This window comes from Barbatula barbatula, assembly GCF_947034865.1.
Source record: "Barbatula barbatula genome assembly, chromosome: 1".
In the NCBI taxonomy this organism is placed as follows: Eukaryota; Metazoa; Chordata; class Actinopteri; order Cypriniformes; family Nemacheilidae; genus Barbatula; species Barbatula barbatula.
The window spans coordinates 11974435-11988061 of record NC_136766.1 but is presented as its reverse complement, the minus strand read 5'-3'; the positions used below and the strand labels follow the sequence as shown (position 1 = coordinate 11988061).

Here is a 13627-nt window from a genome sequence, read left to right as displayed (position 1 = left end):
TCCTGCTTGTAATAACGCACATCAGAAGGAGGGGATGGACTCGGGCTGCGCCTCAGCTGCTGCTGCGATAGCATGGATCACAGAGCTATTGCCAAACACTTTCTTGGCCGCTAATAGCACTTTTTACTCTTCTTTGTGCAGCTCGTAGCAGGTATTTAAAAACAGCAACGGGCGAAGCAGACGCGTCTTCCTCTAGCTCCGAGATGCTTTTCTCTCCAGTAATGTCACTTTCAAAATCCGTTATCAAACGCTTTCCTTCACAGAATGGACTTTTTGAGACGGTAAGATAACATTTTTCCAAATATGCCCATCATCACTGACATCAGACATCTACTTAAAATTCAATGTTACGATGCAAGTTTCTTTTTCCTTTTCGCACGGGTAAATTGGAGTGTAAACTCTTTTAGTAGAGAAAGGGAGAAGTTGTCCGCGTTGGATTTGAAATGCAGAGTCCGTTCACTTTGAGAGGGGGGATAGGAACTGTTTCCTCTCTGTTCACTAGATGAGGGTTATGTGTCAGACACTGCCTCTTCCACTAAAAGCGTTCAAGTCCGCGTCTTCGTCTCGCGTTCGTGCTGTCTTCTCTCGCGTAAGTCAATACTCACATCTGACCGCAAAGGGGATCGCATCGAGCCCACAGAAGGGGGCAATTGGAAGTCGTGCCGTTCAATAAACAAAAATCTCTTGAATGTCCGCACACCGAAGTCACAGGGCAGATTGGAAGGAAAGAGCAGTCTTTCACGAATCCAGGATGTTTTTGCCCAATCTCACTCTGTGTGCATGCCGTTAGATCCGCCCAAGCATCTGTCCGTCTAACCATTGGCGCATCCATCAGTGTCACACACACGCAGACACACACACGCCGCACGGAGTCGCTTTAACTACGGACAGCTTCTCTTCTTCATCAGAGGACTGATAACGCAAGATATTAACGGGATACTTCCCACATTTTATACCACAAAAGAACAGTTTGAAAGAATGTAACATTTTCTGCAACTGAAAACCAATAGGCCTATAGTTGAATACTTATTCTTCAGCGGTGCATTAGAAGGCTGAATTGGTGTATAACAATATATATTTTTAGCTCGAGTACACGAATATTTCTCTTTTTCTCAACACACTAGGGATTCAATTGATAATAACGGCAAGTAGTAACCACCCCGGGTGCACAACGTGTTTAAAAATGTAGGCTACCTCATAAAAGTGGAAACAAATACTGCTTTAAACTTTATTTTATCTCAAGTTTGACAAAACTTACAGGTTTAGTCACAATTTAACGTATGTTTTGGCGGTTGTAAATTTTGAGGTGATGGTATTTTTTCTTGGATTGATGTAAAATACCAAGATTTAGCCTACGTTTAATTTTCGTGTGAATTGTCTCTTCCAAAACTTACGTATTCTGGAGTATTTTCTTATATATTTTCTTATTTTAGGCCACATGTTATACCGAATGTAAGCGAACATGTGACAATTAACCAGTGAAAGAACTTTATGTATATCATCAGATTTGGAAAAAGTCATGCTTTTGTTGTAGTGAATGTAAAACTAAAATAACCACACATATTATTTGACTGTGCGAACGCTGGCCTGTTTTAGACTTTAGGGGTCTCAAAATTGTACTTTCCACCAGTTTAGAACAATGCATATAACGAAATGGACTAATGTATAAATACAGATTAGAGAATATCAATACATGTAGTAACTGAACGTGTGTGTGTGTGTGTGTGTGTGTGTGTGTGTGTGTGTGTGTGCGCGCGCCGGTGTGTGTGTGTGCTAATAACAGCTGCATAAGTGTTAGTGTATGAACGTGAGCGTCCATTGTGAATTGTAACCGCCCCCTTCTATAGTCTTCTGAGTCTTATCCGGAATTTAGACTTAAAAAAGTACAACGATTTTAATTTAGATGGAGAAAGTAGGTTTTACATTTTTATATTTCTAAGTACACCACTGTGTTTCTGCTCAGTTATCTAAATGGAAGAAAAGGTACGTATTTGTCTTGTGTTTTACTTCACTTTATCTTGGTTTCTTTGTGTGTATTATGTTGATCTAAACCTGGCTTGCATCTTTTATAAGTATTTTTTTGTTGACCTGTCAAAATATCCAGTAAGCATTGTTTTAAATGCTAAAGTTAGAGACATCTGTTTAATATGAAACACGTTTAAGTTGCCACAGTCCTAACAAATGTTCACAGATTGAATATGTGTTTTAAGTATGATTTGAAACTATTATGAGTTTTATTTTTAACTAATAAGGGTGCACAATCTTTTTTTCCAGAATAGGAATACTTCAGCTGAAGACATAGCATTCAAACAGAGATTGTCTAATATTATAAATTCATCTGGACTACATTTCTAACCAACGTTATACTTTAATGAGGCTTTTGAAATTAAATGTAGCTTCTCCTCATATCTGTGAATTATTTGTTTAATAATTGTTGGCCTATTAGATATCTGCCATTTTTTATATAGAAAAGGGAGAGAAGTATATATCTTCAATAATGAGTGATTTAACACCACTTGGAGGCTTGTTTGAATTGCTACATGCGCTAAAGATATCAAGAACGCTAATATGTGTTATGTCCCGCAATGGCATGGCTTTCAGGTGCGTTGTTTAATATTCTTGAATTATAAACTGATGTTAGATTAGGTGAAATAAAGGTTTTAATTAAATAAAGTTTCTTTATGAGTGAATAATGCAAGTGTATCTGAGCAAAAAAAAGCAGATCACGTTTTTATTCTTTTGATCTTTATCCTCTCCTCATAGAACTTTGTTTTCCAATTCAGAACATACACAACTTACCACCAGTGATTCGAAAAAATAATGGTGAAAATTAAATGTTATTTTTTTTGTCTTAATTGGCATGTTAATACAAATCTCACGAGAGATTTGAGAATGAGGTTGTGCATTAAACTGTGAGCAAAGTCTGAAATAGCCCCACTGGACACAAGACACAGTAGCCTGACCATTCCCACAACATGATTTTAATATACTATACAATTTTATAGTGTAAACTAAAACTTTATGAGAAGTTTCAAAGTATGTTAATCATACAAATGACTCATTACTGGAGATTAATGAATTTAATATTCATTTACGAATCCAGATTTTAGCTTCTGCTCAACAATTTCACGTATGGTGAACGAAATTAAATAAAGACGAGTAAAGGAAAAAAAGTAAAACTCGAGAGTTTTGTTCCCTGCGCATTTTTGTGCAGGCACACGGAGCATTCGTTTGACTGTTTATCATTTTTGTGAGGAAAAATATTATAAAATCACATTTTATAGACATTTTATCATAGGGTCACTTCAATCGACAATCAGCTACATTAATGAACACTATATAGGCCTATATTATTTACTTTTTACCTTAACATTTAAGAAGTTTAATAAAAGGTTGAGAATCAAACAAAAATGGACATGCACAAATATCGTCGACTTGTATTCTATCAATTCAATTTCTTCCTTAAGCTCCCAAAAAGCGAATTATAGAAATCATACGAATAGATGTTGGATTACGCAAAGTGTAGGTTCACCCAAATTCCTGACGCTCCTTTACAATTCTTTCCCAGTTTAACGCCTGTTTTCCATTTTGTGATTTTTCTCTGCAGACAAGCCGACACTGCACTGAACCACATGAGGGCTTTGAATTCATCTAAAATCTCAGTATAGGTTCATATTAAAGCGAAACAAATGAGTGCGAGCATCGAACCGAATTAAAACATTTTCACTCGTGCTGTATGAAATGTCTGTTAAAAAAATGTGTGCGGCGAATTCAATTAAAATTAGATATGCCCTTATTTCTGTGTACCTACATTCAGATGTCTAAATTGGGGCAATTGCAGATGTTTATCGTAAACACCGGCACGAATCACCAATACATTACAAAGTTGCATGATGATTCCCTCGTAATATGTTATTTTATTTATTTATCTATTTAGGTATTTATTAAATGTGCATGGTGTTACTTCACATGCAATAGTGTTTCGAATAACTTTTTTTTACTTTGGCTAGGCTTACTGATGGAGCATGAGCCGTTGTCGATTATGTATACTCTTATTATACCGACAAGAGCACGTTTATACGGAGCAGAGGTGCAGTTGGATGTGATCGATACATGAATGGAGAGCATCAGTCATCAGTCAGTGGAGCAGAGTTGAAGTTAAAGTTGAGGTTTATTGGCCATGTAAGACTTCTCTAACAAGGTTTTTTAACCCACATTACACACAACACACTACAGTGCAATACAATATAAAATACAAAAATAATATACGGCACAAGGTTAACCATAGAGAAGCTCATAATTTAACTCACTCACATTTAGACAGCAGGGTCTCATTGTTTCGCATCTCTTATGCCTAAAGGATAATATACAATGTGCGCTGTACATACCCCCCAGTCACCACCCACGAGACACGGAGACCCCAGCTGTGCCACTCCAGGGTCAGTCTGATTCATGGTTTGATCAAGTGAGATCCATTGCAGTTCAATATACTCGTGTACTCAACCCATTTTTGAGGTTTAGTGAGGGCAAATGGGTTTACCGTCATGTCCTCATACCTTTTGAAAACAATAGCTAGGACTACATCCAGGCCGGCTATAAAAAGCATGTGTCGTAATTAGAGCTAGAGGAGATTTCCCGCTTCTGGAGTGTGCACGCTCTCCTGCACCGCACACATCTTCACGGCACACTTGTTCCTAGTAGTGTGTGTAAAGAGGGTGGGCATCAGAGAGATCTCCTCAAGAGAGGGAAGCATTTATACAGTAACAGGCTGCAAATGCCTATCCTAGGTATGCAGTGGCATCCCACATCAAATCTATTTTTCTATCACTCACCCACGGCAGTTTCACTTCCACTTTTTTTGCTCGCCAGTTTCATTAAAAATGTGACGTAATGGGTAACTATTACGAGCCCGCATGTGTTCCCTCTTTCTAAGGGCTCCATGCCAGTATATTTATTTATTTGTTTATTTTGTTTAATGCAGATGCACAATTTCTCTGTGACTTAATTCTTCCAGAATCTCAGTTGATAAGGGGTTTGATTCACATACTGATGAAATAGCTTGAATACACCGCAAGTCACTTTGAATAGAAGTGTATACCGAATGAATATTTTACCTTGGCAAGTTCTGTTCTGTCTCTTCACATTTTGGATGACAAAAATGATTTTTCCACAATTAAGCTGTATGATTAGGTAAAAAGAAAAATTTGTCTAAAACAAGCTTTTGCTCTATATCTCCTCCCTTTACAGATCACTATTAACTAGTTATAAAACTGGTTCGCCGTTTTGGATTATAATTGTTGTTGGGCCCTAAGAGTTGACTTGCTTACCCTTACCTCTTACCCGTAATTTGTGCTTCTTACACTGTGTTCTTTTTCCTCTGAAGAGTCAGGTCCTGCTCTTTTGTTTCTCTCTCTATTTCTCTCTCTCCCTTCTCTCGCTGGGTGTGCCTGCTTGCAGGGTTGAGAGGGCAAGTGCTGACCAGCCCTCTTTCTCTGCCTGTTACTAGGTCACGGAGCACCCCCCCCCACCCGCGTACCTCTTTCTCCAGCACCTTCCCATTCACTGCCACCAGGGAGAGGGTAATTTAAGCCCTGCTTGATATATCCAATTCATCACTGTCCCACAGACCCGCTTCAAAATTAAAGTCTGATCTACAAAGTTAAAGCAGGTTGAGATAAAAATTGGCATAGGTCAGAGAAGGAGGGAGCGGTCAAAGCACGTGGTGCTTTTCCATCCCTTTTGATTTATGCTTTAGAAGAGAAAAATTAAAACACTACCCAGTTATATCAGGTGTTAACCCGAGGTGCGGCCATTAGAGGCAAAACTAGAAAATTGTGTTGTCATTAAATGGGTTTGATGTTACCTACAACTAGGCCAATGCATTTGTTTTCACATCGAGTTCACATGCCCAACCAGTTTTACTAGAAACAATGGTAACCATTTGGTTTGCCGTCCTTGAAGGAGCTTTGTTATGAAATTGGATAAAATGAGGCAAATTACAATAGAGGAGGAGTTTGGGTGGAGAAGGCAGTTTGGAAGAATTGTCACTATATACAGGTAGGCGGCTGCATATCTAGAGTTACATTATGACTGACCAAACAGAACGATCAGGCCCCTCTCGAAGTTACACATAGCACTATATTTATGTTTACAATTACACAGAAATCAGATACATTTAGTTATATGGTTTCCAGATTTGACTAAATGCAGTGTTAGACATTTGTGTTTGATCTTAAAAGTATTTTATTCAAATGATCATTTTTTGAAAAAGACAGTGATTGACACTTCTGAGTGAGATAAAGATTTGCAGCAAGTATTCGATGAAGGAGCAGATGTGGCTGGAGAGGTTGATTACGAGTGAATGTTTGTCTTTGATGCAGTGGTGAAAGAATGACCAAGTAAAAGAAAACAACTTTGGTTTTAATGGGCTCGTGGAACTCTCTCTGATTGGACGGAATGACGTAAAGCAGGCATGAGTCAGTCGTGATTGAAGGAACATGTGAGTGTGTGAGGGACACAGCGTTTGGGGGGGGGGGCAGAGGAAAGAGGTGGGTGGAGGTACTACAGTATCGGCTCACAAGAAAGAGTGATTGTTACTGTGTGAGAGTGCACATGATGTGTGTGGGAGAGGAAGTGAGTATGTCTGCGTGTGTGCACGTCTGCGTACGAACGCAGACATAAGAACTTAGGTGAGTGCATATAAAAGCATGCCCGTGTGTGCAAAATGGTGCATTTGAGTGTGCGTGTGTGTGTGTCTGTATGTGATTGTCTTGCATCTCTGTGTGCGGGACCTGATCCACAGCACTGTATGGTAAACAGGAACATTTTCCCTGGAAGGAGGAATTTCCCCCAGCAGCCCCCTATAGCAGTAATGGTGGTGGTAATGAGCTGCAGCTGTCAGAGCTCTTTCCGCCTCTCGTCCCTGATTCATGTTCCTGCCGCACAACATCTACAACTGGAACAAATGTTTACCCCAATGAAAACCAGACAAACACGGCCGGCCCGGCTCATAGCTCCTAACGGAATAACTAATAGCCCTGGCCCTGTTTTAACACTATTAATGTTACGAGTGGGCTCTGAAATGCAGACTTGCGAGGTCAACAGCGCTGACCGTCATGTGGCGCTGTACTTAAATAAGATTCAGACGTGTGCGATATTTGGATAACCTGAAAACTATATATATTTGACAGTTTATTGAAGCATATTTGGAGATTTCGGGTTATGAAATATCAAACAGTGTAGAATACAATGTAACCGTGCACTTTGCATAAAATCGAGGCGCTCTAATCAAGGCATGTGTGTTTTATTGAGCAGATGGAGCTTGACTCATTCTGGCTTCCTGACTGGGTTTACTCCCAATATTCGGCTCCCATGAGGTTGATATTACTAGAGAGCACAATCTATATCAATTGGAATGAGCATCATGACTCAGAGATCAGCGCGAGTCACTGATTGTGACTGAGCTCGAGTGGGATAATCTGAAATGTGTTTTTATAACTTTTTATAACTCGCTGTCATTACACTGGTGTTTAAATATAGCTGCTGCCTTTTTGTATTCTGTTAGCAGTTTTTTTTCCCCCTTGACACTCTTACGTGCTTTTTATTGTCAAATTTTCCCTTCTTTTTGTTCATTATAAAGAATTGAACGCATTCGTTCATGCAGAGAGACAGACAGCCGCAGAGTATGTTTGTGTTGTCACCCCATGCGGCCATTAATGCTACGGCTGTGTGCCGGCAGCGACATTAATCCATAAATCACACTTCTTTTCTTTTGTGCAGGTCTGCTTTATTAATTAGGTGTGATGGAACGCTGATACGACCTCTCTCTGTCACACTTTTTTCCTCATTACACATAAAAAAACTCACCACCACCCACCTGTCAAAAGACCACACCCTGGAAATTATAAGACTGTAAATGACAGCAAAGACAAGGTAACTGGAACAGAGGTGTGCTGAAGGAGGAAGGGGAAATTAAAGAACAACAAAAATGTTTACAAGCAAGGTTGAGTTATGAGCAAGGATGCTTTCGTAATATAGTCCGTGGAGAGAAGGACTGAGATAGATCAAACAGGCCAAGACCAGCTAAGAGTGGTAGTATGTGCAGCACAACCAGTCTGAAAGATCAACCTTTCTTCCTCTTTCTTCCCCTCTTTCTGGTGTCTTGTCAAGCATGTGAGAGCCACTTCACTATGCTGGTGTTTATCTTGCGCTGACATTCTGTGCTCCATCTATTTTTCAGCCCTCCTAAGCAGAAGCTTCACCTCTAAACACACACTTGGAATGACAAGCTTAATAACGAGAGGGTGATAAAAATAAATATATTTAGAAACCAGGGGCGTTTCTCGGGAGGCAAGGAAGGCAGTTCCTCCTCGCCCAAAATTGACTGTATGAAATTAAATCGAAGCAAACATTATGCAATATATAATCATTTTAATGCAGTCTAACAGCACCACCAGTGGATAAAGTTTCAGTGGGACGTAACATCTCTTCTAAGTTAGTAGTATCAAGTAATTATTGCAGTTATAATTTTTCTATTTTTTAAATATTAAAAATGCAGGAAAGAACTATGTGACATACTTAATTGTTTGTTAATAGACCAAAATATTATAAGATATACAAATATATAACATCAAAATAAATAAAATTATAACAAATATAGTGTTTGTTGTTCGTGGATAATTTAACAACAATGGTGTTCCAAACCTTGTGAGACATTTTTAATTGAACCGAAAAATAACCCTTTTATCTTGTTAGTGTCATAGAAAGTTCTGCACTTGTGGTAATGTGGTCACACCACATTTCTTTCTCAGAGTCGATGCCGCAAAAAAGATTCCCCTCAATAAATCCAATAATCACATCACAGCTAAACCGACATGACACATGGTTTTTGAATCTATATCATCTGTTGTCATTTTGTTGACCCCATTGGTGACTTTAGATTGGTTTATAGAGAGAGACATGAATGCACCCAGAGGCTTGCCTTTACAGCCCAATGGTTAGCATTCCAGTGGCTAAACACAAACGCTAGAAGTAGTGACACTTGAGAACTGGCTACTGTATGATTCCTGCCAGCGTAAATCAACACTTCTCCAATCGACTTATTCTCCTTGCGTCCCTCTAATGGCTTATGCAGGGAATGTCAAAATACACAAGTAATGAACATACAGGAGATGAGTTCGAATTAAGAGGCAAAAGTAATAAAAGCATTATGTGATAGCAGTATTTATAATTTCATTCAAATAAATATTCTTGAAAAGTATTTATAGTTCTTTCTTTGTCTGATCAGTTCTATTTTTGCTATACAAAGCATGCAAATAATAGCGGGTGTCCGAGTGTTTGTGTGCGTGTTTTGAAATAGAATCTGATGTGGAAAGACGGAGCTGCTTGACTGCCCTCTGCATAGCAGGATTTAGGAAGTGATACATTTTGCTCACGATCGTATATGACCAAAGATATGACCAAATATACTCTAGTGAGTCAGTTTCAAAAAACTGAAAACAAAGTTAAAATGTCAAATGTATGTTAAATAAAATAAATACTAAATAGCCTGTGGACGCAAACAGGAAGAACACATTAAATTAATACATTCGTTGTACGTAAGATGTCTTCAAGTGAACAATTTCAAACAATTAAAAACTATGAACGCAATGGTAATATTTGAAAATAGGTACACTTTTTATGTAATGACTTAATGAAATGAAGCCTGCTGGTTTTTCTGGGCATATAATGTGGCATGTGTTCAGCTATATTTTAGTGCTGTGTTTGCTAGCCAAGTGTCATGCAAAGTGTCTGCAAAATGGTTTGATCTGAGCAAATTAATGTTGGACATAAAAGTCTAGCTTTCTCTTGGGCAGAGGCCAGGCTTTTCAGAGAGAAAGGGGAGAAGCACTTAGTTGTAAAAGCGAGTTGCGCTTTACATTTTGATTAGGTCGTTTTTCATGCCTGAAAAAAACAGAAAAGCTTGTGATTTCAGGGGTTAATGTGAGGTATTTCTCTGCAGTGCTGAAAGTTTAACATTTTTCTTTTCCCTCTCAAAAACATACGAGGCAGTTCCGGCATCCTTTTGGCAACATTTGGAATACTCTTCATGTGTTGTGTGATATGCTACCATATACTTTATCAATAACTAATTTAAATAATTTTTTGCTAGTTTTTAAAATGTATTTGTCACAATGCAGGGCCATTCAAAATGAACTGGTAAAGGTAAGTAAAAGCCAATACTTTGATAAATCTACTCTGAATAATACTGACTCACGAAATGTTTTAAGCCCAATGGTAAATGTGAAAAGCATGAGCTCATTTTTGCATTCATACGGTCAAACATATTTTCTTAATTTTTTCAAACCCACATACTTCACAGATTGACTGACGTGCTCGTACATACAAGCTGTAATTTTATATACATCTCTAAAACAGGCAAAAAAACAAGACAACCCTTGAATGATTCATAATACTCTATAATTATAATGCTTTGCCCATCAGTCAGTGAGTAAAAATAAAGGACTCCATCATGATGTCAGTCTCCGCTCAGACTTGGATCATGATCCACGAGCAGTCGGCTCCATGGTAACCAGTATTAAGTGGACACTATAATCATATCATTAATTCAGCTTTGTGACCTCTTTGTCTCTATTTTTAAAATCAGGTGAGAAGGTAACAGAGCTCCACACACCTCTCAGCAGAGCAATTTTACACCACTGCACATCATTGGAGAACCAGTGGGAGGTGACTTAATGCCTTTACTGCCAAAACAGACAGATAGAGGGGGAGATTTTTATGTTTTTATATCATACGATTAGCGGACGTGCAGCCTGCTGTGTCTTGACAATACAGTACATTGAAATAGGGATATTTATTTTCTGATTTGTTTCTTTAATTGTGTTTCTTTATAAATAATGAAGATTTCTGTGTTTTTAGGAACAGTTCACCCAAGAACGACAGTTCAGTCTTCATTTACTCACCCTTAAGTTGTCCCAAATATGTTTGTTCTGATGAACACAGAGAAAGATATTTGGAAGAATGCTTGTAACCAGCAGTTCTTTTGTATATGTTATGTTGAACATCAAAGAAGATATTTTGAACAATGTAGGAAAGCAAACAGTTATGGGGCACTTTTGACTACCATTGTAATTCTTCCTACTATGTTAGTCAATGGTGGCCAATAACTGTTTGGTTACAAGCATTCGTCCAAATATCGTTCTCTGTGTTTGTCAGAACAAAGAAATTAAACAGATTTGGAGGGTGAAATTTCAAGGAGTAAATGATGACTGAACTGTCCAATAAAAGGAGTAGTTTGCTTCTAAATTTACTCCCATTGACTTACCGTAATAATTTGTATTCTTCTATGGTAAGTCAATGGGGGGCAAATTTTGAATTGAACTTCTCCTTTAAAAACACTGCACTAAAATAATTTTCTGTAAATGTCTTCTTCAGTCAAACATATAATTTAACGTTACAGAATCAATTACATGAAAGCCCCAAAAATAATGTTTGAATGTCAGTAAGTAAGTAATAAATGCATGAGACGGATTTTTAAAGCATAGGAATCAAAATACAAATTTGCTTTAAATCATTTTTCTTTTTTTCAGACGAGTGGGCTCCCCGAGGAATGAGATGGAAAACACTTGTATGTAATCTTGGATTTAGGTCAGTGCCAAAACGCATCACATTCACACTCAGTTAACATTCATTCACTCACTCCCATAAACAGATGGTTCTTCCACCTATGGCAAAGACAAGAATCAATCTAATCACCCATATACCCCAAAAACCCATGCAAATACAATGCTCATCAAGACATGAAGAAAAATTACATACGAAAAAGACCATATGCACAAATGCGAACACGTGCAAGCCGCCGATGCGCATAGAAGGGTGTCTGCCGCTGTTAATATCAGTCTCTCTACTAAGTGAACGTTTCAGTCACCTTTCATTTCCCTCTCCTCATCGTCATCGCTCTCACTCACCTTTTTACTCTTTCACACACAAGCAGACACATCACCATCATCTTCATCATCCGTCACACATTACCATAGCTGGACACACACAGACACATATCCAGAAATGGAGAGATGACAAGGAAGAGGGGAGAACACAGGAAGCACATTAGTTATCGGTCTCTGTCGTTCTCCCCCTTTCACATCTCATCAGAGCAACACTCTTCCATCTGTTCCTCACTCTTCTTCTCCTCAGCCCTGCTGCACTTTACCACGGCGGCCTACCTGACTAAACGACACTTCACACACACAGATAACCAGCTGAAATATTTACAGAGCTGTGGAACGGAAGAAAGCAAGAATTGATGGAATAGAAGAGAAAGGATTGCACAAAATACGACACAGTTGTGAGAGTGACTGACACGTATACATGATGAGGGCATAATAATTATTTTAAAATATTTTATTTAAAAATGTTATCACAACAAAAATGCCATGTACAAAAATCGAAATGCCCATATCATCATGTTGTATGATCTGTTGTGAAATTTTTGCATGTGACAATAATTTAACACAGTCCAAGATTTATAGAAGACAAACATGGGAACAAGTTAATGACACATAACACAGACCCCACTGACTTCCAACCAATCATGTTAACATTTTCCTCTGCTGTATTTTTTTAAATATTTATATGTTATTTCGTTTTAAGGTTTGTAATGCAGGAGGAAATATCAGAAGGGTGGGTGTGCGTGTTTGCGTTAACACAAATCTTTTTAAACCTATAAAATTTCACAGAAGCTTATGCACTTCCTGTTCATACTTAATGTTTATTGACAGACAGGAAGTGAAATAACCCACATGCACACTGTGCATTCTTCTTTAAGCAAATGGAAGTCTATAAAACACAAATATTATTATAATGATCACACATTTCTTATTAACAAACCTCTCTCATTTTACCTATAAGTAGACGTCACGGCAGGGGAGGAGCATTAAATGAAAAGCCACGGCTGTGTTTGTCCCAATAGAGTCTCCATACACACAGGCCTTGAGGGGGCTTACACAGAAGCTCTTCAGGGGGTTGTTAGCTGTGAGCTTAGCCACCACAAGAGCTCCAGCACACGTACTAATTATTTTCATAGTCAGCCGGGTGTGCAGAGCTGGCCTGTGAGTTGTGCAAATGCTTATTTAAGCTGTGTAACTGACATACATATGGTTTTTATCACCACGAAGAAACGTTTGAACTGGTTATGTTTTCCTGCAGCCAAAGCTCTGACCTGTCTGTCAAAAACATTCATATGTGTTGCCTTTCTTGGAAATTCTACTCCATAATGTTCGGGATCGGTGTGTGTGTGTGTTTTCTTCCTTTACCAAGTCACTGTTGTACTCAAAAAGTGTTAATAAAAACTAAATCAGATTTGGCATTTCTGGTGGAGTGACTTTTTTCGTTTTGGAACGATCGAAAGTGTTTATAAATTAATGTTTTCCATTACAAGATATTGCGTAATCCATTAGTACCAACAGTAATTCTATAAGTGAGGATCAGCCGTTCTGAAGGTGCGACCTTTGCTTTTTTTATCAAACATCTTTTGTTATTAAAAACACATTTAAGTCAGGATTAATAAATGATCACACAGATATTCAGAGGGCTTGTACGAGACACAATTTTCACTGTTGTCCACAATCCC

At 38.3% G+C, this 13627-nt stretch overlaps 1 long non-coding RNA gene across 2 annotated transcripts; it reads left to right on the top strand.

Annotated features, from left to right (window-relative positions):
• The first annotated feature begins 7076 nt into the window (after window positions 1-7076).
• Window positions 7077-13356, top strand: LOC306893298. 2 transcript variants are annotated; one of them, XR_013786557.1, is made up of 4 exons: window positions 7077-10566; window positions 10646-10725; window positions 11589-11646; window positions 12193-13356. It is a non-coding gene; the product is annotated as an uncharacterized lncRNA (long non-coding RNA). The 2 variants fall into 2 exon arrangements; XR_013786558.1 differs by having other exon boundaries at window positions 7077-10725.
• Window positions 13357-13627: the final 271 nt, after the last annotated feature.